The sequence below is a fragment of the Triturus cristatus genome, chromosome 4_2, assembly GCF_964204655.1.
Source record: "Triturus cristatus chromosome 4_2, aTriCri1.1, whole genome shotgun sequence".
Lineage (NCBI taxonomy): Eukaryota > Metazoa > Chordata > Amphibia > Caudata > Salamandridae > Triturus > Triturus cristatus.
The window spans coordinates 590,497,819-590,523,795 of record NC_140586.1 but is presented as its reverse complement, the minus strand read 5'-3'; positions in this window follow the sequence as shown (position 1 = coordinate 590,523,795).

The following is a 25,977-nucleotide window of genomic DNA, read 5'->3' as shown; positions in this document are numbered from 1 at the left end:
GGGGATGTGGACTTTTTTCTCGGTTGCCCCTGGGGTGTGCGGACGCTCAGGCACCCCCGGTTCTTTATTCTGTTTCCGAAGTTCTATTTCCGCCAGTTTGCGCTCGTGTTCGAGTGTTATTCTTTTTTCCTCAAGCTCTCTCTGTCTCTGTTTTTCTTCTCGTTCCTCTCGGAGCCGCAGGTGCTCTAGATTTAGTTTCTGCTCGGCCAACTTTAGTTCACCGTCCATCTTGAGTCGTGCCATTTCTAACTCGTGTAATCTGGTCCTTTCTCTTTCCTGGATCTCTTCCTGCGAGAGGCCCGTTCCCCGCTCCTCGGGAGCCGTGGCGTTCCCCTCTGGTGCGACACTGTTTTGGTCGGAGGATCCGGCGATCCCAGTTTCTGCCCACGACTCAAGGGCGCGCTTCAAATCATCTTTGGTACTCAGGCCGGTGGTAGCAATGCCTAGTTCCATGCAGAATTGTTTAAGTTCGCGGTGGCTATATTCTTCCAACTTATCCATTTGGAACTTTTCAGTGGAACCGCTATCTTTGGCTGACATCGTGGTTTTGTCGTGGGGTGAGCTACTCTCTGTACGATTACGCGTTGATTCGGATCGCGCCGCTGGCCACCAATGTTAGACGGACCGGGAGGGTCGGCCGAGGACAAGGGGAGAGGTCTCCGGGGAGAGCCGTCTCCAGCGATCGTACAGACAAATAACTTCCCCCCCACAGACAGATACCACACAAGGAGATGAGTTAGCGTTCTTTATAAGCACTTCTTAAGGTACGATAACAAGGTACAAGGAGGTCTGGACTCAGGGGTCCCCTCGATTCAAGTCTCTCAAGATGGGAAAAGGGGGTAGCGGGACAGTCTGGTTCCCAGTCTGGTAGTTGAGATGGTATGGTGGGTAGCTCACAATCCTCGAGCTTGGTGGTCTAGCTGGTACGGGCCGCGGCAGCGCCAGCAGGTCCCGGTGAAGATGGTCGATACACGGTCCGCGGCAGCGCCAGCAGGTCCCAGTGAAGATGGTCGTTACAACGGGCCGCGGCAGCGCCAGCAGGTCCCGACGAGGATGGATGTTGCAGAAGGCCGCGGCAGCGCCAGCAGGCAGGACGATAGTTCACAAGATAGGGCTACGGCAGCACCAGTAGTCCGTCAAGGCTGAGTTCTCTCGGTGTCTCTCGACTCCAGGATACAACTGCCTTCCTGCTCCGGAGCTGCCCCAGTTATAGGGCAGGTGCCCTTTGATGTCCGGACCCTCGCACTTGGAGGTCGGAGGGTCCGGGATGAAGGTGTCCAGACACCCAGCGGGAGGGTGGAGCCGGTGCCTGGGGGAGCTGGAGGCGATCGTCACCTGGCGGGGGAGAGTCCTTGGCGCTTCGTTCTCCCACTGACCTGCCAAGTGGTCCGCTCACCTCCTGGGTGGATGGTGGTGCCGGGATGTCGGGGCCGGCCAGGCCCAGGGTTAGGGTCGGGGGGAGGCCACGCGGCCTCGCGGCGCAGGGCCCAAGATGGCGGCTTGACCCGGCCGAGGGAGCCGGTGGTGGCTTGGGCCCGTGATACATGGAGGTCCGAGGGCAGGAGTTCCGTCGGGAGACGGGGTGCGGGTGATTCTCGTGGGTCACGCCTGGCGGGCCGGGGCTTGGGCCCTGTCATGCGGGGAGGGAGCAAGCCCTTCGTGTGGCCTGTCCAACATAAGGGCAAAACAGCAGTGAATAACAAGGCCAGTGGCCAGTCCAGTGTGCAGAGCATGTCCATGAGAACCTGCACAGGCAAGGGCAAAACAGAAGTGAACAACAAGGCCAGTGGCCAGTCCAGGGTGCAGAGCATGTCCATGAGAAGCTGTACAGGCAAGGGCAAAACAGCAGTGAACAAGAAGGCCAGTGGCCAGGGCTAAGTGCAGAGTATGTTCATGAGAAGCTGCACAGGTAAGGGCAAAACAGCAGTGAACAACAAGGCCAGTGGCCAGTCCAGTGTGCAGAGCATGTCCATGAGAAGCTGCACAGCAAGGGCAACACCGCAGTGAACAACAAGGCCAGTGGCCAGGGCTAAGTGCAGAGTATGTTCATGAGAAGCTGCACAGGCAAGGGCAAAACAGCAGTGAACAACATGGCCAGCAGCCAGGGCTAAGTGCAGAGCATGTCCATGAGAATCTGCACAGGCAAGGGCAAAACAGCAGTGAACAACAAGGCCAGTGGCCAGTCCAGGGTGCAGAGCATGTCCATGAGAAGCTGCACAGGCAAAGGCAAAACAACAGTGAAAAACAAGGCCAGGGTTAAGTACAGAGCATGTCCATGAGAAGCTGCACATGCAAGGGCAAAACAGCAGTGAACAACAAGGCCAGTGGCCAGTCCAGGGTGCAGAGCATTTCCTGAGAAGCTGCACAGGCAAGAGCAAAACAGCAGTGAACCACCAGGCCAGTGGCCAGGGCTAAGTTCAGAGTATGTTCATGAGAAGCTGCACATGCAAGGGCAAAACAGCAGTGAACAACAAGGCCAGTGGCCAGTCCAGGGTGCAGAGCATGTCCATGAGAAGCTGCACAGGCAAGGGCAAAACAGCAGTGAACAACATGGCCAGTGGCCAGAGCTAAGTGTAGAGTATGTTCATGAGAAGCTGCACAGGTAAGGGCAAAACAGCAGTGAACAGCAAGGCCAGTGGCCAGTCCAGTGTGCAGAGCATGTCCATGAGAAGCTGCACAGCAAGGGCAACACCGCAGTGAACAACAAGGCCAGCAGCCAGGGCTAAGTGCAGAGCATGTCCATGAGAAGCTGCACAGGCAAGGGCAAAACAACAGTGAAAAACAAGGCCAGGGCTAAGTGCAGAGCATGTCCATGAGAAGCTGCACAGGCAAGAGTAAAACAGCAGTGAACAACAAGGCCAGTGGCCAGTCCAGGTTGCAGAGCATGTCCTGAGAAGCTGCACAGGCAAGGGCACAACAGCAGTGAACAACAAGGCCAGTGGCCAGTCCAGGGTGCAGAGCATGTCCATGAGAAGCTGCACAGGCAAGGGCAAAACAGAAGTAAACAACAAGGCCAGTGGCCAGGGCTAAGTGCAGAGTATGTTGATGAGACGCTGCACAGGTAAGGGCAAAACAGCAGTGAATAACAAGGCCAGTGGCCAGTCCAGTGTGCAGAGCATGTCCATGAGAACCTGCACAGGCAAGGGCAAAACAGAAGTGAACAACAAGGCCAGTGGCCAGTCCAGGGTGCAGAGCATGTCCATGAGAAGCTGTACAGGCAAGGGCAAAACAGCAGTGAACAAGAAGGCCAGTGGCCAGGGCTAAGTGCAGAGTATGTTCATGAGAAGCTGCACAGGTTAGGGCAAAACAGCAGTGAACAACAAGGCCAGTGGCCAGTCCAGTGTGCAGAGCATGTCCATGAGAAGCTGCACAGCAAGGGCAACACCGCAGTGAACAACAAGGCCAGCAGCCAGGGCTAAGTGCAGAGCATGTCCATGAGAAGCTGCACAGGCAAGGGCAAAACAACAGTGAAAAACAAGACCAGGGCTAAGTGCAGAGCATGTCCATGTGAAGCTGCACAGGCAAGGGCAAAACAGCAGTGAACAACAAGGCCAGTGGTCAGTCCAGGGTGCAGAGCATGTCCATGAGAAGCTGCACAGGCAAGGGCAAAACAGAAGTGAACAACAAGGCCAGTGGCCAGGGCTAAGTGCCGAGTATGTCATGAGACGCTGCACAGGTAAGGGCAAAACAGCAGTGAATAACAAGGCCAGTGGCCAGTCCAGTGTGCAGAGCATGTCCATGAGAACCTGCACAGGCAAGGGCAAAACAGAAGTGAACAACAAGGCCAGTGGCCAGTCCAGTGTGCAGAGCATGTCCATGAGAGGCTGCACAGGCAAGGGCAAAACAGCAGTGAACAACAAGGCCAGTGGCCAGGGCTAAGTGCAGAGTATGTTCATGAGAAGCTGCACAGGTAAGCGCAAAACAGCAGTAAACAACAAGGCCAGTGGCCAGTCCAGTTTGCAGAGCATGTCCATGAGAAGCTACTCAACAAGGGCAAAACAGCAGTGAACAACAAGGCAAGCAGCCAGGGCTAAGTGCAGAGCATGTCCATGAGAATCTGCACAGTCTAGGGCAAAACAGCAGTGAACAACAAGGCCAGTGGCCAGTCCAGGGTGCAGAGCATGTCCATGAGAAGCTGCACAGGCAAAGGCAAAACAACAGTGAAAAACAAGGCAGGGTTAAGTACAGAGCATGTCCATGAGAAGCTGCACAGGCCAGGGAAAAACAGCAGTGAACAACAAGGCCAGTGGCCAGTCCAGGGTGCAGAGCATTTCCTGAGAAGCTGCACAGGCAAGGGCAAAACAGCAGTGAACAACAAGGCCAGTGGCCAGTCCAGGGTGCAGAGCATGTCCATGAGAAGCTGCACAGGCAAGGGCAAAACAGCAGTGAACAACAAGGCCAGTGGCCAGGGCTAAGTGCAGAGTATGTTCATGAGACGCTGCACAGGTAAGGGCAAAACAGTAGTGAATAACAAGGCCAGTGGCCAGTCCAGTATGCAGAGCATGTCCATGAGAACCTGCACAGGCAAGGGCCAAACAGAAGTGAACAACAAGGCCAGTGGCCAGTCCAGTGTGCAGAGCATGTCCATGAGAGGCTGCACAGGCAAGGGCAAAACAGCTGTGAACAACAAGGCCAGTGGCCAGGGCTAAGTGCAGAGTATGTTCATGAGAAGCTGCACAGGTAAGGGCAAAACAGCAGGGAACAACAAGGCCAGTGGCCAGTCCAGTTTGCAGAGCATGTCCATGAGAAGCTACACGGCAAGGGCAAAACAGCAGTGAACAACAAGGCCAGCAGCCAGGGCTAAGTGCAGAGCATGTCCATGAGAAGCTGCACAGGCAAGGACAAAACAGCAGTGAACAACAAGGCCAGGGCTATGTGCAGAGCATGTCCATGGGAAGCTGCACAGGCAAGGGCAAAACAGCAGTGAACACCAAGGTCAGTGGCCAGTCCAGGGTGTGGTGCATGTCCATGAGAAGCTGCACAGGCAAGGGCAAAACAGCAGTGAACAACAAGGCCAGTGGCCAGGGCTATGTGCAGAGTATGTTCATGAGAAGCTGCACAGGCAATGGCAAAACAGCAGTGAACAACAAGGCCAGGGCTAAGTGCAGAGCATGTCAATGAGAAGCTGCACAAGCAAGGGTAAAACAGCAGTGAAGAACAAGGCCAGTGACCAGGGCTAAGTGCAGAGTATGTTCATGAGAAGTTGCACAGGTAAGGGCAAAACAGCAGTGAACAACAAGGCCAGCAGCCAGGGCTAAGTGCAGAGCATGTCCATGAGAAGCTGCGCAGGCAAGGGCAAAACAGCAGTTAACAACAAGGCCAGGGCTAATTGCAGAGCATGTCCATGAGAAGCTGCACAGGCAAGGGCAAAACAGCAGTGAACAACAAGGCCAAGGGACAGTCCAGGGTGCAGAGCATGTCCTTAGAAGCTGCACAGGTAAGGGCAAAACAGCAGTGAACAACAAGGCCAGTGGCCAGGGATAAGTACAGACTATGTCCATGAGAAGCTGCACAGGCAAGGGCAAAACAGCAGTGAACAACAAGGCCAGTGGACAGGGCTAAGTGTAGAGTATGTCCATGAGAAGCTGCACAGGCAAGGGAAAAACAGCATTGAACAACAAGGCCAGTGGCTAGTCCAGGGTGCAGAGCACGTCCATGAGAAGCTGCACAGGCAAGGGAAAAACAGCAGTGAACAACAAGGCCAGTGCCCAGGGCTAAGTGCAGAGTATGTTCATGAGAAGCTGCACATGCAAGGGCAAAACAGCAGTGAACAACAAGGCCAGTGGCCAGGGCTAAGTGCAGAGCATGTCCATGAGAAGCTGCACATGCAAGACAGGCAAGGGCAAAACAGCAGTGAACAACAAGGCCAGCGGCCAGGGCTACGTGCAGAGCATGTCCATGAGAAGCTGCACAGGCAAGGGCAAAACAGAAGTGAACAACAAGGCCAGTGGCCAGGGCTAAGTGCAGAGTATGTTCATGAGAAGCTGCACAGGCAATGGCAAAACAGCAGTGAACAACAAGGCCAGTGGCCAGGTCTAAGTGCAGAGCATGTCCATGGGAAGCTGCACAGGCAAGGGCAAAACAGCAGTGAACAACAAGGCCAGTGGCCAGGGCTAAGTGCAGAGTATATTCATGAGAAGCTGCACATGCAAGGGCAAAACAGTAGTGAACAACAAGGCCAGTGGACAGGGCTAAGTGCAGAGTATGTCCATGAGAAGCTGCACAGGCAAGACAGGCAAGGGCAAAACAGCAGTGAACAACAAGGCCAGCGGCCAGGGCTAAGTGCAGAGCATGTCCATGAGAAGCTGCACAGGCAAGGGCAAAACAGCAGTGAACAACAAGGCCAGTGGCCAGTCCAGGGTGCAGTGAATGTCCATGAGAAGCTGCACAGGCAAGGGCAAAACAGCAGTGAACAACCAGGCCAGTGGCCAGGGCTACGTTCAGAGTATGTTCATGAGAAGCTGCACATGCAAGGGCAAAACAGCAGTGAACAACAAGGCCAGTGGCCAGTCCAGGGTGCAGAGCATGTCCATGAGAAGCTGCACAGGCAAGGGCAAAACAGCAGTGAACAACATGGCCAGTGGCCAGGGCTAAGTGTAGAGTATGTTCATGAGAAGCTGCACAGGTAAGGGCAAAACAGCAGTGAACAACAAGGCCGGTGGCCAGTCCAGTGTGCAGAGCATGTCTGTTAGAAGGCGTCCCCCGGGGAGGCTGCGGAATGTGTTCCTGACCACCCTGAGGCCCACCTTTCCCAGAGCTAGGCCGAGCAAAAGCAGGGAGGCCCTTCCTGGAAGGGTCTCGTACCTAGGATCGCACACGCTGCGCTTACTCTCTTCTTCGGATAGAGGGACACCACACAGTAAATCGTTGTAAGAGAATATACTTTTATCGATGGTTATCAAGGATCTTTATGATCCGGCAGGCAGGTGCAGAATTAATGCCACAAACGGCAGCGATCTTGTGATGCGGGGTAAGGGGTAGCGGGACAGTCTTTCAATCAGTGTCTCTGCGAGGTATCCGGCGCCCAGCTCTCAATCCTCGAGCTGAGGGGATGTTGCTTCTCTCGACGATCTCTGCCGATTCTCTTGGAGGAGCGGGCCGCGAGTCACTCAGCAGGCACCGGAGGTTCTTAGTTCAGGGAGCCGCGACAGCGTCAGCAGGGCTCAGATGGTTCAGAGTTCAGGGAGCCGTGACAGCGTCAGCAGGGCTCAGATGGTGCAGAGTTCGGGGAGCCGCAACAGCGTCAGCAGGGCTCAGATGGTTCAGAGTTCGGGGAGCCGCGACAGCGTCAGCAGGGCTCAGATGGTTCAGAGTTCGGGGAGCCGCGACAGCGTCAGCAGGGCTCAGATGGTTCAGAGTTCGGGGAGCCGCGACAGCGTCAGCAGGGCTCAGATGGTTCCGGGTTCGGATAGCGTTCTTCTGTTCGGGGAGCGATCGAGCCGCGACCAAGTCCGCAGGCTCTCGTCAGTCCAGGTCTTCTCTGCCTCCCGTCCCTTCAGCACCCCTTGTTATACTTCCCCTCCTCTTTGAAGTCCGGAGTCCTCGCAGAGAGGGGTCTGGTGCCTGGGGGCGGTGTGTCGGGGTTTTCCCGTCGCTCGGCCCTTTGATCTGTTCAGGTGGGTCCGGGAGGGACTCCAGACGCCCAGCAGGCAAGGCACCCACTCACCGGGGGCCTGGTGGTCGATTGAAACCTCCCTCGGGGAAGAGACCAGAGGTGTGACCGGGTCGGCGCCTCTCGGTCTGGTCTGGGTTGGGGGGGGTTCGCTCTCCTTCGGCCAGGCATGCGTGTTGGGGATCTGGTCGGCCCTCGGGATGTTGGTCCACGGGAGCCGGAAGGCCGTGTCCACGAGGTTCGGCGTGGTTGTCGTGTAACTTGCTGGTCGGGAGGGCCCACGCCACGAGGCCGGTCTCACACATGCCCCCCCCAGCTGAAAGGAGGGGAGAACTACCCATCCACTTGGGAGTTCTCCTCGCTGAAGCAGAAGAATCGGGACAGGCCGTCTGCGTTGGCGTGGTCCGTCCCGGGGCGATGTTCCACAGTGAAATCCATCCCCTGGAGAGAGATGGACCAGCGTAGCAGCTTGGGGTTTTCTCCTTGCATCTGCATCAACCACCGCAGGGGTCGATGATCTGTTTGCACTCGGAAGTGTGTTCCGAACAGGTAGGGCCGTAGCTTTTTGAGGGCCCAGACTACTGCGAACGTCTCTCGTTCAATTGTGCTCCACCGCTGTTCCCGGGGCAGTAACCTTCGGCTGATGAAGGCTATGGGTCGATCTAGGCCCTTGTCGTCGAACTGAGAGAGGACTGCCCCGATGCCGTGTTCCGAGGCGTCCGTCTGGACTACAAACTCCTGGGCGTATTCGGGTGCTTTGAGCACTGGAGCCGCGCACATTGCGGCCTTTAGGGTGTCAAACGCCGTCTGGCAGGAGGGAGTCCAGTGCACTTTCTTGGGGTGTTTCTTGGAGGTTAGCTCTGTGAGAGGGCCTGCGATGCTGCCATAGTTCTTAATAAACCTTCGGTAGTAGCCGGTGAGGCCCAGGAAGGCTCGGACTTCCGTTTGGGTTGCAGGGGGTTCCCAGGACAAGATGGCGTCGATCTTCGGCTGGAGGGGGGCGACCTGCCCACTTCCCACCTGGTGCCCTAGATAGGTTACGGAGCCGTGCCCAATTTGACATTTGCTAGCTTTGATGGTGAGGCCGGCCCGGCGCAGAGCCAGCAGGACTTGACGGAGGTGCTGGAGATGCTCGGCCCATTGGGAGCTGAAGACCGCTATGTCGTCGAGGTATGCTGCGCTAAACCCCTCTAGTCCGGACAGGACCCTGTTCACCAGCCGCTGGAAGGTGGCCGGGGCATTTTTCATTCCGAACGGCATCACCCTAAAGCGGTAGTGCCCATCCGGGGTGGAGAAGGCGGAGCGCTCCTTGGCTCCCTCGGTGAGGGCAATCTGCCAGTACCCACTGGTCAGGTCGAAGGTGCTGAGGTAGCGAGCGGCCCCAAGGCGGTCAATGAGTTCGTCGGCACGGGGATAGGGTGACCGCATTGAGGCCTCGGTAGTCCACGCAAAACCTCAGCTCGAGGGCAACACCCGGGGTCGTTGCTTTCGGAACCAGGACTACCGGGCTGGCCCAGGGGCTGTCGGAGGGTTCGATCACCCCGAGGGCTAACATCTTTGCCACCTCGGTCTGGATGCAGGTTCGGACTCGATCAGGGACCCGGTAGGCCCGATGTCTCACTGGCGGGCTGTCCCCGGTGTTCACGTCGTGGATACACCAGTTGGTGACCCCGGGGGTCAGGGAGAAGAGATCCGCAAACTGTCCTAGTAGTTGGCGGCAGTCGTCGGTCTGTTGGGCCGTAAGGGCGGCTGACAGTCTCACTCCCTCCACGGATCCATCGGTTTCTTTCGCCCCCAGGGGGTCTGGGAGGGGCTCAGTGTCTTCTTCGGCCCCATCGTCGGTGGCCAGGAGTAAACTTAATTCGGTCCGTACAAAGTGAGGTTTGAGGCGGTTCACGTGGAGAAACTGGAGGGGGTTCCTCGGGGACTGCATATCGATGAGATATGTGACTTGGCTCTTCCTCTCGACCACCTTGAAGGGCCCAGTCCATTTATCTTGGAGAGCGCAGGGTCTCACCGGGGCCATGACCCAGACTTGTTGGCCCGGCTGGAACTCGACCAGCGTGGCATTCTGGTCATACCAGCGCTTCATTTCTTCTTGACTGGCTTCGAGGTTTGCTTCTGCGAGTTCTCTGAATTTTCGGGTCTGGTTGCGGAGCGCCAAGATGTATCGGAACACATCCGGGGAGGTCCCCCGGGGGGTTGTTTCCCACCCCTCCTTGACCAGGCTCAGGGGTCCTCGGACGGGGTGCCCATATAGTAGTTCGAATGGGCTGAATCCCAGGGATTTTTGGGGAACCTCCCGGTATGCGAACAGGAGACATGGGAGGAGGACGTCCCACCTCCGGCGTAGGGGTTCCTCGAGGCCCATGATCATCCCCTTCAGCGTTTTGTTAAAGCGCTCGACTAGTCCGTTTCCTTGGGGGTGGTACGGGGTGGTGAATTTGTACGATACTCCGCACTGCTGCCAGAGGGACTTCATATATCGGGAGATAAAGTTCGTGCCCCAGTTACTCACGACTTTGCGGGGGAACCCCATGCGGGAGAAGATCCCCATCAAGGCCCGGCCTACCACGGGGGCCGTCACGGTGCGGAGAGGGATGGCTTCGGGGTAACGGGTGGCATGATCCACTAGGACGAGGATGAACCGGTGGCCCTGGGCGGTCTTGGGGTCCAGCGGCCCCACAATGTCTATTCCTACCCGCTCAAAAGGGGTACTGACGACGGGGAAGGGTTGTAGCGGAGCCTTGCGCTTGCCCCCACTCTTTCCGCTGGCTTGGCACGTGGGGCAGGACTTGCAGTGGACCTCCACATTTGCTCGCATCTTGGGTCAATAGAAGTGGGTGACGAGTCGTTGGTAGGTCTTATCTTGGCCTAAGTGTCCGGCCAGAGGTACATCATGGGCCAGGCCCAGGAGGAGACTTCGGAAGAGATGGGGTACTACCAGTACCCGGGCCGATCCCAACTCGGCCGACTTCTGTTCGCTGTACAGGAGGCCGTCCTCCCAGTATATCCAGTGGGTGCCAGTCTGGTCGCCTGTTGCTTGGGCCTCGGCCTGTTGTCGGGGTCCGATGAGGGACGGGCAGGTGGATTGTTCTTGGCAGAACTCTTCACGGGAGGGGCCCCCTTCGCAGGGCCACTGGGCCAGTTCTGGCAAGCCCTCGAGGTGGGTCAGGGTTTCGGGGTCGGAAGGCACTGACCCTTTGTCGGGAGCGGTCGGCTCGTCCAGAGGGGGGTCATTGGCCTCTGGTGGTGTATCCGGGATCTCGGGGGTGGTGGCGGTGTCCAGCATCCGGGCCTCTTCCCCCTCGGAGGGAGGCGCCCTGAAAGTCATTGAGCGCGTGGTGGCGCATACCCATTCGGGTAGGCCCATCATCTCGAGGTGGGCTCTTCATTCCACTTGTCCCCACGGGGAGTTCTCGAGGTCGTTGCCCAGGAGGCAGTCCACGGGCTGGGAGGTTCGGACCGCCACCTTTAACTTGCCGGTGACTCCCCCCCATTCGAAGGGGACTAGGGCCATCCGGCAGAGGCTCTCGGAATTGTCTGAGGATATAACGGGGCAAAAGGCGCCAGGCAGGATCTGATCTTCGGAGATCAGGTGACAATGAACCGCCGTGACACTCGCCCCTGTGTCCCGGAGGCCCTCGATGCGGTGACCGTTGACCGTCACCTGCTGTCGGTACTTCTTCGTATTGGCGGGCAGGGACGTTCCGGGGACCATCTCCCGGTCCCCCAGGGAGACCAATGCCATGGCGGCTGGTTCCCATTCCTCGTGGTCTTCTATCTCTTCCCCCAGGGCTACGGAGGCCATCTGTCGAGCCGGCGGGGTTGTTGTGGTGGACCGCTGGTACAGGGGACACTGAGGGTCGCTGGCATAGTGTCCGGTCTGCAGGCAGCGAAAACAGGTGATCCTCACTCGGGGCCCCGGTCTCCCTGGTGGCCCGGTGCTGGCCGGAGGTGGAGCCGGAAACGGCGGAGATGGCCCTCTGGGCGGGCTGAGCGGGGGTCCCCCCGGGAGCTCCCGTTGCCGGCCCTGATTCCCTCCGCCCCTCTGGCGGGGGGGGTCCCTGACTGTGGCGACCGTAGTCTCCCACGGGGCCCCGGGAGGCCTGGGTGTTCACCCATCGGTCAGCCTCGACGGCCAGTTTTCGAGGGTCTGTGAGCTTGCTGTCCAGGAGGTGCTGGCGTAGCTCTACGAAGCAATTAGCGGACAAGTTTTCCCATGCGATTAGGTCGAACAGCTCCTCAAAGGTGGAGACCTTGCTGCCCTTGATCCACCCGTCCAAGGCCCGGCTGTAGAAGTCCACGTACTCCACCCAGGTGGTACCGGGTATCTTTTTACAGTCTTGAAACCGTTGCCGGAACATTTCAGGGGTGAGCCCATATCTGGCTACTAGAGCCTCTTTCATATGACTATAGGAGTTCATCACGGTGGAGGGCAGGTCCAGCAGGGTATCTCTTCCCTCGCTCAGGAACCGGCCCCACAGCCCAGCCCCCTAGTCTTTCTGCGGGACTCGGTGGGAGGTCATGGCGACTTCGTAGGCCTTGAACCATTGCTGAATATCGTCGTTCTTATAGTATTCTTTTACCACATCCTTGGGGATGTGGACCTTGGGTTCCACGGTGGAGGAGATGGGTTGTGTTCCCGAGGGTTGGGCCCCCTCCTTCCTAGCCTTGAGCTCGATTTCTTTTAGGCTACGTTCGTGCTCTAGTTGGAGTTTTTTTTTCGTCGTGCTCTCTCTGTCGTTTCTTTTCCTCTAGTTCTCCTTGTAGGCGTAACTGTTCCACCGCTAGTTTTTTCTCAGCCAGTTTTAGCTCTCCTTCGATTTTCAATTTTGCTAGTTCTAGTTCGTGGTGGCGATCTCTTTCTCGGTCCGTTAGTTCCTCTGGGGATAGGCCCCTCTCGGGGGCGCCGTTCCTCCCCGGGTTGCTTCGTGGTTCATTGGGAGGCTCTCCTTCCGTTTGTGTCGGGGGAGTTTCCGCCTCGACCCATGTTTTTAATGCCCCCTGGAAGTCCTCTTTCGTGCTTAGTCCGGTGGTAGCGATTCCAAAGTTTTTGCAAAATTGTTTCAGTTCTCGGTGCGGATAATATTCTAACTGGTCCTTTTGGAATGCCGTGCTTGGGTTGGTGCCTGCGGCACCTAGGGAAGTTTCTCCTTCCATTCTTCTTGGTAGTGCGTACGCCGTCTACTGTACGATCTCTAGGTGTTGGCTCGGATCCCGTCGCCTGCCACAACATGTTAGAAGGCGTCCCCCGGGGAGGCTGCGGAATGTGTTCCTAACCACCCTGAGGCCCACCTTTCCCAGAGCTAGGCCGAGCAAGAGCAGGGAGGCCCTTCCTGGAAGGGTCTCGTAACTAGGATCGCACACGCTGCGCTTACTCTCTTCTTCGGATAGAGGGACACCACACAGTAAGTCGTTGTAAGAGAATATACTTTTATCGATGGTTATCAAGGATCTTTATGATCCGGCAGGCAGGTGCAGAATTAATGCCACAAACGGCAGCGATCTTGTGATGCGGGGTAAGGGGTAGCGGGACAGTCTTTCAATCAGTGTCTCTGCGAGGTATCCGGCGCCCAGCTCTCAATCCTCGAGCTGAGGGGATGTTGCTTCTCTCGACGATCTCTGCCGATTCTCTTGGAGGAGCGGGCCGTGAGTCACTCAGCAGGCACCGGAGGTTCTTAGTTCAGGGAGCCGCGACAGCGTCAGCAGGGCTCAGATGGTTCAGAGTTCAGGGAGCCGCGACAGCGTCAGCAGGGCTCAGATGGTGCAGAGTTCGGGGAGCCGCGACAGCGTCAGCAGGGCTCAGATGGTTCAGAGTTCGGGGAGCCGCGACAGCGTCAGCAGGGCTCAGATGGTTCAGAGTTTGGGGAGCCGCGACAGCGTCAGCAGGGCTCAGAGGGTTCAGAGTTCGGGGAGCCGCGACAGCGTCAGCAGGGCTCAGATGGTTCCGGGTTCGGGTAGCGTTCTTCTGTTCGGGGAGCGATCGAGCCGCGACCAAGTCCGAAGGCTCTCGTCAGTCCAGGTCTTCTCTGCCTCCCGTCCCTTCAGCACCCCTTGTTATACTTCCCCTCCTCTTTGAAGTCCGGAGTCCTCGCAGAGAGGGGTCTGGTGCCTGGGGGCGGTGTGTCGGGGTTTTCCCGTCGCTCGGCCCTTTGATCTGTTCAGGTGGGTCCGGGAGGGACTCCAGACGCCCAGCAGGCAAGGCGCCCGCTCACCGGGGGCCTGGTGGTCGATTGAAACCTCCCTCGGGGAAGAGACCAGAGGTGTGACCGGGTCGGCGCCTCTCGGTCTGGTCTGGGTTGGGGGGGTTCGCTCTCCCTCGGCCAGGCATGCGTGTTGGGGATCTGGTCGGCCCTCGGGATGTTGGTCCACGGGAGCCGGAAGGCCGTGTCCACGAGGTTTGGTGTGGTTGTCGTGTAACTTGCTGGTCGGGAGGGCCCACGCCACGACGCCGTGTGTCTCACAATGTCCATGAGAAGCTGCACAGCAAGGGCAACACCGCAGTGAACAACAAGGCCAGCAGCCAGGGCTAAGTGCTGAGCATGTCCATGAGAAGCTGCACAGGCAAGGGCAAAACAACAGTGAAAAACAAGGCCAGGGCTAAGTGCAGAGCATGTCCATGAGAAGCTGCACAGGAAAGGGTAAAACAGCAGTGAACAACAAGGCCAGTGGCCAGTCCAGGTTGCAGAGCATGTCCTGAGAAGCTGCACAGGCAAGGGCAAAACAGCAGCGAACAACAAGGCCAGTGGCCAGTCCAGGGTGCAAAGCATGTCCATGAGAAGCTGCACAGGCAAGGGCAAAACAGAAGGGAACAACAAGGCCAGTGGCCAGGGCTAAGCGCAGAGTATGTTGATGAGACGCTGCAGAGGTAAGGGCAAAACAGCAGTGAATAACAAGGTCAGTGGCCTGTCCCGTGTGCAGAGCATGTCCATGAGAAGCTGCACAGGCAAGGGCAAAACAACAGTGAAAAACAAGGCCAGGGCTAAGTGCAGAGCATGTCCATGAGAAGCTGCACAGGCAAGGGTAAAACAGCAGTGAACAACAAGGCCAGTGGCCAGTCCAGGTTGCAGAGCATGTCCTGAGAAGCTTCACAGGCAAGGGCACAACAGCAGTGAACAACAAGGCCAGTGGCCAGTCCAGGGTGCAGAGCATGTCCATGAGAAGCTGCACAGGCAAGGGCAAAACAGAAGTAAACAACAAGGCCAGTGGCCAGGGCTAAGTGCAGAGGATGTTGATGAGACGCTGCACAGGTAAGGGCAAAACAGCAGTGAATAACAAGGCCAGTGGCCAGTCCAGTGTGCAGAGCATGTCCATGAGAACGTGCACAGGCAAGGGCAAAACAGAAGTGAACAACAAGGCCAGTGGCCAGTCCAGGGTGCAGAGCATGTCCATGAGAAGCTGCACAGGCAAGGGCAAAACAGAAGTAAACAACAAGGCCAGTGGCCAGGGCTAAGTGCAGAGGATGTTGATGAGACGCTGCACAGGTAAGGGCAAAACAGCAGTGAATAACAAGGCCAGTGGCCAGTCCAGTGTGCAGAGCATGTCCATGAGAACCTGCACAGTCAAGGGCAAAACAGAAGTGAACAACAAGGCCAGTGGCCAGTCCAGTGTGCAGAGCATGTCCATGAGAGGCTGCACAAGCAAGGGCAAAACAGCAGTGAACAACAAGGCCAGTGGCCAGGGCTAAGTGCAGAGTACGTTCATGAGAAGGTGCACAGGTAGGGGCAAAACAGCAGTAAACAACAAGGCCAGTGGCCAGTCCAGTTTGCAGAGCATGTCCATGAGAAGCTACACAGCAGGGGCAAAACAGCAGTGAACAACAAGGCCAGCAGCCAGGGCGAAGTGCAGAGCATGTCCATGAGAATCTGCACAGGCAAGGGCAAAACAGCAGTGAACAACAAGGCCAGTGGCCAGTCCAGGGTGCAGAGCATGTCCATGAGAATCCGCACAGGCAAGGGCAAAACAGCAGTGAACAACAAGGCCAGTGGCCAGGGCTAAGTGCAGAGTATGTTCATGAGAAGCTGCACAGGCAAGGGCAAAACAGCAGTGAACAACAAGGCCAGCAGCCAGGGCTAAGTGCAGAGCATGTCCATGAGAATCTGCACAGGCAAGGGCAAAACAGCAGTGAACAACAATGCCAGTGGCCAGTCCAGGGTGCAGAGCATGTCCATGAGAAGCTGCACAGGCAAAGGCAAAACAACAGTGAAAAACAAGGCCAGGGCTAAGTGCAGAGCATGTCCATGAGAAGCTGCACAGGCAAGGGCAAAACAGCAGTGAACAACAAGGCCAGTGGCCAGTCCAGGGTGCAGAGCATGTCCTGAGAAGCTGCACAGGCAAGGGCAAAACAGCAGTGAACAACAAGGCCAGTGGCCAGTCCAGGGTGCAGAGCATGTCCTTGAGAAGCTGCACAGGCAAGGGCAAAACAGCAGTGAACAACAAGGCCAGTGGCCAGGGCTAAGTGCAGAGTATGTTCATGAGAAGCTGCACAGGTAAGGGCAAAACAGCAGTGAACAACAAGGCCAGTGGCCAGTCCAGTTTGCAGAGCATGTCCATGAGAAGCTACACAGCAAGGGCAAAGCAGCAGTGAACAACAAGGCCAGCAGCCAGGGCTAAGTGCAGAGCATGTCCATGGGAAGCTGCACAGGCAAGGGCAAAACAGCAGTGAACACCAAGGCCAGTGGCCAGTCCAGGGTGCAGTGCATGTCCATGAGAAGATGCACAGGCAAGGGCAAAACAGCAGGGAACAGCAAGGCCAGTGGCCAGGGCTACGTGCAGAGTATGTTCATGACAAGCTGCACAGGCAAGGGCAAAACAGCAGTGAACAACAAGGCCAGGGCTAAGTACAGAGCATGTCAATGAGAAGCTGCACAGGCAAGGGCAAATCAGCAGTGAAGAACAAGGACAGTGGCCAGGGCTAAGTGCAGAGTATGTTCATGAGAAGCTGCACAGGCAAGGGCCAAACAGCAGTGAACAACAAGGCCAGCAGCCAGGGCTAAGTGCAGAGCATGTCCATGAGAAGCTGCGCAGGCAAGGGCCAAACAGCAGTGAACAACAAGGCCAGGGCTAATTGCAGAGCATGTCCATGAGAAGCTGCACAGGCAAGGGCAAAACAGCAGTGAACAACAAGGCCAAGGGACAGTCCAGGGTGCAGAGCATGTCCTTAGAAGCTGCACAGGTAAGGGCAAAACAGCAGTGAACAACAAGGCCAGTGGCCAGGGCTAAGTACAGACTATGTCCATGAGAAGCTGCTCAGGCAAGGGCAAAACAGCAGTGAACAACAAGGCCAGTGGCCAGGGCTAAGTGCAGAGTATGTTCATGAGAAGCTGCACAGGCAAGGGCAAAACAGCAGTGAACATCAAGGCCAGTGCTAAGTGCAGAGCATGTCCATGAGAAGCTGCACAGGCAAGGTAAAAACAGCAGTGAACAACAAGGCCAGTGGCCAGTCCAGGGTGCAGAGCACGTCCATGAGAAGCTGCACAGGCAAGGGAAAAACAGCAGTGAACAACAAGGCCAGTGCCCAGGGCTAAGTGCAGAGTATGTTCATGAGAAGCTGCACATGCAAGGGCAAAACAGCAGTGAACAACAAGGCCAGTGGCCACGGCTAAGTGCAGAGTATGTTCATGAGAAGGTGCACAGGTAGGGGCAAAACAGCAGTAAACAACAAGGCCAGTGGCCAGTCCAGTTTGCAGAGCATGTCCATGAGAAGCTACACAGCAGGGGCAAAACAGCAGTGAACAACAAGGCCAGTAGCCAGGGCGAAGTGCAGAGCATGTCCATGAGAATCTGCACAGGCAAGGGCAAAACAGCAGTGAACAACAAGGCCAGTGGCCAGTCCAGGGTGCAGAGCATGTCCATGAGAATCTGCACAGGCAAGGGCAAAACAGCAGTGAACAACAAGGCCAGTGGCCAGGGCTAAGTGCAGAGTATGTTCATGAGAAGCTGCACAGGCAAGGGCAAAACAGCAGTGAACAACAAGGCTAGCAGCCAGGGCTAAGTGCAGAGCATGTCCATGAGAATCTGCACAGGCAAGGGCCAAACAGCAGTGAACAACAATGCCAGTGGCCAGTCCAGGGTGCAGAGCATGTCAATGAGAAGCTGCACAGGCAAAGGCAAAACAACAGTGAAAAACAAGGCCAGGGCTAAGTGCAGAGCATGTCCATGAGAAGCTGCACAGGCAAGGGCAAAACAGCAGTGAACAACAAGGCCAGTGGCCAGTCCAGGGTGCAGAGCATGTCCTGAGAAGCTGCACAGGCAAGGGCAAAACAGCAGTGAACAACAAGGCCAGTGGCCAGTCCAGGGTGCAGAGCATGTCCATGAGAAGCTGCACAGGCAAGGGCAAAACAGCAGTGAACAACAAGGCCAGTGGCCAGGGCTAAGTGCAGAGTATGTTCATGAGAAGCTGCACAGGTAAGGGCAAAACAGCAGTGAACAACAAGGCCAGTGGCCAGTCCAGTTTGCAGAGCATGTCCATGAGAAGCTACACAGCAAGGGCAAAACAGCAGTGAACAACAAGGCCAGCAGCCAGGGCTAAGTGCAGAGCATGTCCATGGGAAGCTGCACAGGCAAGGGCAAAACAGCAGTGAACACCAAGGCCAGTGGCCAGTCCAGGGTGCAGTGCATGTCCATGAGAAGATGCACAGGCAAGGGCAAAACAGCAGGGAACAGCAAGGCCAGTGGCCAGGGCTACGTGCAGAGTATGTTCATGACAAGCTGCACAGGCAAGGGCAAAACAGCAGTGAACAACAAGGCCAGGGCTAAGTACAGAGCATGTCAATGAGAAGCTGCACAGGCAAGGGCAAATCAGCAGTGAAGAACAAGGACAGTGGCCAGGGCTAAGTGCAGAGTATGTTCATGAGAAGCTGCACAGGCAAGGGCCAAACAGCAGTGAACAACAAGGCCAGCAGCCAGGGCTAAGTGCAGAGCATGTCCATGAGAAGCTGCGCAGGCAAGGGCCAAACAGCAGTGAACAACAAGGCCAGGGCTAATTGCAGAGCATGTCCATGAGAAGCTGCACAGGCAAGGGCAAAACAGCAGTGAACAACAAGGCCAAGGGACAGTCCAGGGTGCAGAGCATGTCCTTAGAAGCTGCACAGGTAAGGGCAAAACAGCAGTGAACAACAAGGCCAGTGGCCAGGGCAAGGTACAGACTATGTCCATGAGAAGCTGCACAGGCAAGGGCAAAACAGCAGTGAACAACAAGGCCAGTGGCCAGGGCTAAGTGCAGAGTATGTTCATGAGAAGCTGCACAGGCAAGGGCAAAACAGCAGTGAACATCAAGGCCAGTGCTAAGTGCAGAGCATGTCCATGAGAAGCTGCACAGGCAAGGTAAAAACAGCAGTGAACAACAAGGCCAGTGGCCAGTCCAGGGTGCAGAGCACGTCCATGAGAAGCTGCACAGGCAAGGGAAAAACAGCAGTGAACAACAAGGCCAGTGCCCAGGGCTAAGTGCAGAGTATGTTCATGAGAAACTGCACATGCAAGGGCAAAACAGCAGTGAACAACAAGGCCAGTGGCCACGGCTAAGTGCAGAGTATGTTCATGAGAAGCTGCACAGGTAGGGGCAAAACAGCAGTAAACAACAAGGCCAGTGGCCAGTCCAGTTTGCAGAGCATGTCCATGAGAAGCTACACAGCAAGGGCAAAACAGCAGTGAACAACAAGGCCAGCAGCCAGGGCTAAGTGCAGAGCATGTCCATGAGAATCTGCACAGACAAGGGCAAAACAGCAGTGAACAACAAGGCCAGTGGCCAGTCCAGGGTGCAGAGCATGTCCATGAGAAGCTGCACAGGCAAGGGCAAAACCGCAGTGAACAACAAGGCCAGTGGCCAGGGCTAAGTGCAGAGTATGTTCATGAGAAGCTGCACAGGCAAGGGCAAAACAGCAGTGAACAACAAGGCCAGCAGCCAGGGCTAAGTGCAGAGCATGTCCATGAGAATCTGCACAGGCAAGGGCAAAACAGCAGTGAACAACAAGGCCAGTGGCCAGTCCAGGGTGCAGAGCATGTCCATGAGAAGCTACAAAGGCAAAACAACAATGAAAAACAAGGCCAGGGCTAAGTGCAGAGCATGTCCATGAGAAGCTGCACAGTCAAGGGCAAAACAGCAGTGAACAACAAGGCCAGTGGCCAGTCCAGGGTGCAGAGCATGTCCATGAGAAGCTGCACAGGCAAGGGCAAAACAGCAGTGAAAAACAAGGCCAGTGGCCAGGGCTACGTGCAGAGTATGTTCATGAGAAGCTGCACAGGTAAGGGCAAAACAGCAGTGAACAACAAGGCCAGTGGCCAGTCCAGTTTGCAGAGCATGTCCATGAGAAGCTACACAGCAAGGGCAAAACAGCAGTGAACAACAAGGCCAGCAGCCAGGGCTAAGTGCAGAGCATGTCCATGAGAAGCTGCACAGGCAAGGGCAAAACAGCAGTGAACAACAAGGCCAGGGCTAAGTGCAGAGTATGTCCATGGGAAGCTGCACAGGCAAGGGCAAAACAGCAGTGAACACCAAGGCCAGTGGCCAGTCCAGGGTGCAGTGCATGTCCATGAGAAGCTGCACAGGCAAGGGCAAAACAGCAGGGAACAACAAGGCCAGTGGCCACGGCTACGTGCAGAGTATGTTCATGAGAAGCTGCACAGGCAAGGGCAAAACAGCAGTGAACAACAAGGCCAGTGGCCAGGGCTACTTGCAGAGCATGTCCATGAGAAGCTGCACAGGCAAGGGCAAAACAGCAGTGAAGAACAAGGCCAGTGGCCAGGGCTACTTGCAGAGCATGTCCATGAGAAGCTGCACAGGCAAGGGCAAAACAGCAGTGAACAACAAGGCCAAGGGACAGTCCAGGGTGCAGAGCATGTCCTTAGAAGCTGCACAGGTAAGGGCAAAACAGCAGTGAACAACAAGGGCAGTGGCCAGGGCTAAGTACAGACTATGTCCATGAGAAGCTGCACAGGCAAGGGCAAACCAGCAGTGAACAACAAGGCCAGTGGTCAGGGCTAAGTGCAGAGTATGTTCATGAGAAGCTGCACAGGCAAGGGGAAAACAGCAGTGAACATCAAGGCCAGTGCTAAGTGAAGAGCATGTCCATGAGAAGCTGCACAGGCAAGGGAAAAACAGCAGTGAACAACAAGGCCAGTGGCCAGTCCAGGGTGCAGAGCACGTCCATGAGAAGCTGCACAGGCAAGGGAAAAACAGCAGTGAACAACAAGGCCAGTGGCCAGGGCTAAGTGCAGAGTATGTTCATGAGAAGCTGCACATGCAAGGGCAAAACAGCAGTGAACAACAAGGCCAGTGGCCAGGGCTAAGTGCAGAGCATGTCCATGAGAAGCTGCACAGGCAAGACAGGCAAGGGCAAAACAGCAGTGAACAACAAGGCCAGCGGCCAGGGCTAAGTGCAGAGCATGTCCATGAGAAGCTGCACAGGCAAGGGCAAAACAGCAGTGAACAGCAAGGCCAGTGGCCAGGGCTAAATGCAGAGTATGTTCATGAGAAGCTGCACAGGCAAGGGCAAAACAGCAGTGAACAACAAGTCCAGGGCTAAGTGCAGATCATGTCAATGAGAAGCTGCACAGGCAAGGGCAAGACAGCAGTGAACAACAAGGCCTGTGGCCAGGGCAAAGTGCAGAGCATGTCCATGAGAAGCTGCACAGGGAATACTTGAACACAGCGAAGAGCAACAAGGCCAGTGGCAAAAATGAAGTGTAGGGTATGTCCAGTAGATGCTGCACAGGGAATGTGTGCGACTGTACCTTTCCATGGTCAGCAACACAGTCAGGGGGTAAGAATGTGCAGTACAGGCCCACCTGTGTGAGAGACAGGTGTGTGAGGGTGACTACTACTCAGACTTGGCTGTCATGAGGACTGGGAGCTGGCTGTGTCTCTGGGACTGTCAGGGCACTGTCGGACACTTGACCGGGGAGAGAGTGGACCAGCTGAGATAGAGCTATCAGTGGTTTGGCTGCAGACGGGGGGGCACGTTGTGGCTGGGAGATTGTGGAGGGGTGCCTTTCCACTTTTTGGGGATCCTGAATGGCCTGCCTGACTTTGGAGGAATGGGAAGTGGTGCGGGCACAAGAGGAACACTCACCACCAAAGCTGCATCAGGTGCAGATGCTGGCAACCCCTCTGGTGATGTGCTGGATCCAGCGGAACGCTTTGCCTGGCTTCGCCTCTTCCCCCCCTTCCCCTGATTATTAGGTGTCACCCCTACAGTGCCCTCCTTCCCCTGCTTCACTGGGCTTGGAATGGGAGTCAAGGTGGTGGGTGAATCTGCCTTGGAGCCCTTCCTAGGTGTACCCTTGGCATGCACCACCTCCTCGGTGGGCACAGAAACTGTATGCTTCTCTTTGCGAGATGCTTTAGGCACAGGAGAGTCCTTGGATGGGGATGCCTCTGAGGCATGTGTGCCTGAGGTCTGCTGCTTTGCTTTTTGTCCCCTGGTGTCGCCTGACGGGCTTTTCTCTCTGCCCTCTGGGCTGGCTTTGGTCGTCTGTGGGGATGGTGTCTGCGCCCAGGACTGCTTGGGTTGCTGCTGCTGTGTGCTTCGTATGCCGTAGCATGACTTTGATGTATGTGGACCGTGGTTACTATCGTCAGACATGGCTAATGCCAGGGGGGTGGACAAAGGGACCGGAGCTGGACTGTGAGTATGTGCCTGTTGAAGGGCATACGTCACTGTGGAGGACAAAGCCTGGACAGTCAGGTGCAGGCCACCCACGTCAGAATGCATGCCCTCCATGAAAGCAACCACCTGTGCCAATTTTTTGTCGTGGTCAATGAAGGCATTGAGGAGAGCTCTATGGCCTACACACAGCTGGTGCAAAAGGTCCACAGACTCAGCACTGATGGCAGCAGGGGGGACAGGGGCAGCGGTGCCAGGGGTGAAGGACGCTCTTCCCTGAGGCAGACACGAGCAGCATGGATGCATCCCCGCTGGCATCAGATGATGTGGTACTTTGTGTCTCAGGCTGGGATTCCTCCAGCAGACTCCTGTCCCCCTCTGAGGCGCTGGTGACATCTGTGTCACTGGGCTCCTGTGCAGCTGTCGTGCTAGTTTCACCTCCACTGGTGTCCGTCTCCTGTCCCTCCGTGACCACAGGAGATGCTGCATGAGATAGAGAGATGTAGGGTCAGGTCAGTGGCAGCAACAGAACAAACATATGCAAGCAATGCCTAACAAAAGATGACCGGATCTACATGTTGCACACCACCCTGTGCAATCACATTGTACCAACTCACTATATAGACTCAAACAGTGTGTGGAAACTGGAAATTCAGGTATGAATGAGCCATGTGATGACCACACAGCACAACACCCTGCTTGTGGCTCTGTTCAACCAGACACACAACTAGTTCTGAGCACACCTAGGGACATGATGGGGGCACAGTACTTGTTGCCACTGACAGATCTGGATGGAACAGGAGGGGACAACACAGAGACAGACTACAACATGACAGTCCACAATGCCATTAGCCCATGCCACCCACCATGTTGTACTTTGGGGCCCAAAGACAGGTGCACATTGTTGTCAGATGTCTAGGCCTCCACAATCGGGATGCATGCAATGGACGCATTGATGAAGGGACACTCAGATCGGGAACACTGCTGTTCCCTCCCATGGGATTCCCAAGACTACCCCAATGCAAAAGAAACCTGAAGTGCCCAACTCAGAATGCAATGGGAATACACAGCATTCAGATCACCTTTGTAAGTACAGGAATGGCAAATGCATGATACCGGCACCCAGCCCAGCAGCCACTTACATGCCACTGCATCACACTACCAACATCACATATGCTAGCGCTGGCACAGGCTCTGTATACATGCAGCCACTCCCAGCCAAAGTCACCCTCCCCAAATGCTCACCCCTGGCTTGCTGCTGATGCTCCTTCAAACGTGCATCCAGCTCAGGCTGTGTCACCGCCAAGATGCGCCCCATTAGTGGTGTCATGCTGTGCCGTGCCAAACGCCCAGTGCGAGGAAGCAGCCCCAAGGTCATCTCCGCCACATTCTTTGCCAGCCGGCTGATGTCGTCCCACCTCTTGTGGCAGTGGGTGCGCCATCGGTTTGAGACCCCCGGAGCTTGCACCTTGGCCACAATGGCCCTCCACACGGCCTTACGCTGGTGTACCTTGAGCTGCAGGCATGGGAGACAAGAGGGGGAAATGATCAGTGACACAGTGTTATGTACCGACATCTATCAGTATAGCAGCAAGATACAAACTAATCACAAATCCAACGATATGTCGATCAGAGTACATCTCACGTGGTACATCTGCATGGGAAAAGCTGATGTAAATGCATGCAGTTGTGAGGGGAAAACAATCCCTGCACATCTCACACACATGCAGGATGCCAGCACTGAAACACCTATGTAGCCTGCCCACATCTCCAGTCCATTGTTGGGTTGAGCAACACATACATCACATATCAACCTGTGTCTGGGGGTGGACTCACTGTGTCCAAGACTGCGCAGCCCCCAATGTACCTACCCTGTGAATAGATAACTGTCATGATTGTAAAATTGAGGGACATGATCTCACAAATCCAAAATCCTCATCACAAGGCCGGTCGTGTGCAACCTACAGTGCTGAGATGGCCCATAGCTGGAGTGCAATGAGAAAATTCTGATGTAATACTCTGTAAGTGGAGTGATGTGTCCTTGTCTCTGTGGGCGGTGACTGTGCTGGCCATGTGGGCTCACACTGAGATGGACTACTAGGGCACATACAGCCATTCAGCCAAGCAATCGGTGTCCTGACTCCTGCATGAACAACCTTCTGCGTCACTGTATGGCTGACAACACGACATAGGTCAATCATAGACATGTGCAGGTAGGGAAACCTGTGGCATTGGGTACACACCTGTTCCCCCTGGAGACAGCGTGTTAGGCAGTGCATGACACAACCCCATAATCCCAGGCACACACTGCATCAGTCCAACCACATGTTTGCCCCCCTGCCCCCCCAACATTGAGGACTTACCACGACATTTGGGGCACCATATAGCCATGGGTACTGTGTGAGCACCTCATCCACCAGGACCTCCAGCTCCTTGCTCCTGAAGTGACTGGCACGTATCTTCTCTGTCCTTGCCATCACTGTGGACATGAGACAACAGCAGCGGAATTGGGTGGGGAGGGGTCTCAGGCAGCAGTCCCTGGAGGCAGCAGCAGGTGAGGGGTCTCAGGCAGCAGTCCCTGGAGACAGCAGCAGGTGAGGGGTCTCAGGCAGTAGTCCCTGGAGGCAGCAGCAGGAGAGGGGTCACAGCAGGTGAGGGGTCTCAGGCAGCAGTCCCTGGAGGCAGCAGGAGGAGAGGGGTCTCAGGCAGCAGGCTCTGGGAGTAGTGGAAATGTGAGGCTCACTCCCACACATATATAGCCCCCTGGGGTCGTTTCTAAGGTTCCAAGATGCAGCAATTGGTGGTTCAGGTCTGCCTCTTTCAAATGCATCCAATGACCGCCTCCACGGTGGCGGAGCACGCCTACCGCGATCTTCAAAATTGCATCATGCCACCACAATCAAGGTTCCCATTGGCTGTATGGGCATGCTCCAATGGCGGTGACACACATCGCTGGGGCCCGGTGTGCGCTACCGCGATTTTGGTGGCGGAACATGCCCACCGCCATTTGGGCATGTCTCCATGCCAATCACTACCGCACTTGTGTGAATGGGGGTGCTGGTGACATACCGCTGTGGGCAGGTGGTAGCTACCATGATATGGGTGCCATACATTGACACGAGGCACCGCGATTCAGGCGGCGGAGCATGCCCACCACCATTTCCCCATGTCTCCATGCCAATCACTACCGCACTTGTGTGAATGGGGGTGCTGGTGACACACCGCTGGGGCCAGGCGGTAGCTACCGCGATATGGGTGCCATACATTGACACGAGACACCGCGATTCAGGTGGCGGAGCATGCCCACCGCCATTTCCCCATGTCTACATGCCAATTACTACCGCACTTGTGTGAATGGGGGTGCTGGTGACACACTGCTGGGGCCAGGTGGTAGCTACCACGATATGGGTGCCTTACAATGGCCATCTGGCAAACATCAACAGTGCATAGTACTCACATGGTCAATGGCACATCATTGTGCACACGATGCCAATGTTCCATTTACTCAACTGGTGACTACACATGCCATGTCACTTATGAATTTGATGGTCGTGTAGGCAGGACAGTGTTGTTCTGGACTCTACAATGTGTACACATGTCAATGTGTTGAGGTGCAGTGACAGTCACAGCAATGCTCATCTCAATGAATGATGATCTATTTTGCATGGCCTCTCATGTCTGCTCAAGCACACATTTGTCATTCCTGTGCCGACTGTGGTCATTGTGTGGTGAATGTGTGCCAGGTTGAAATGATGCATG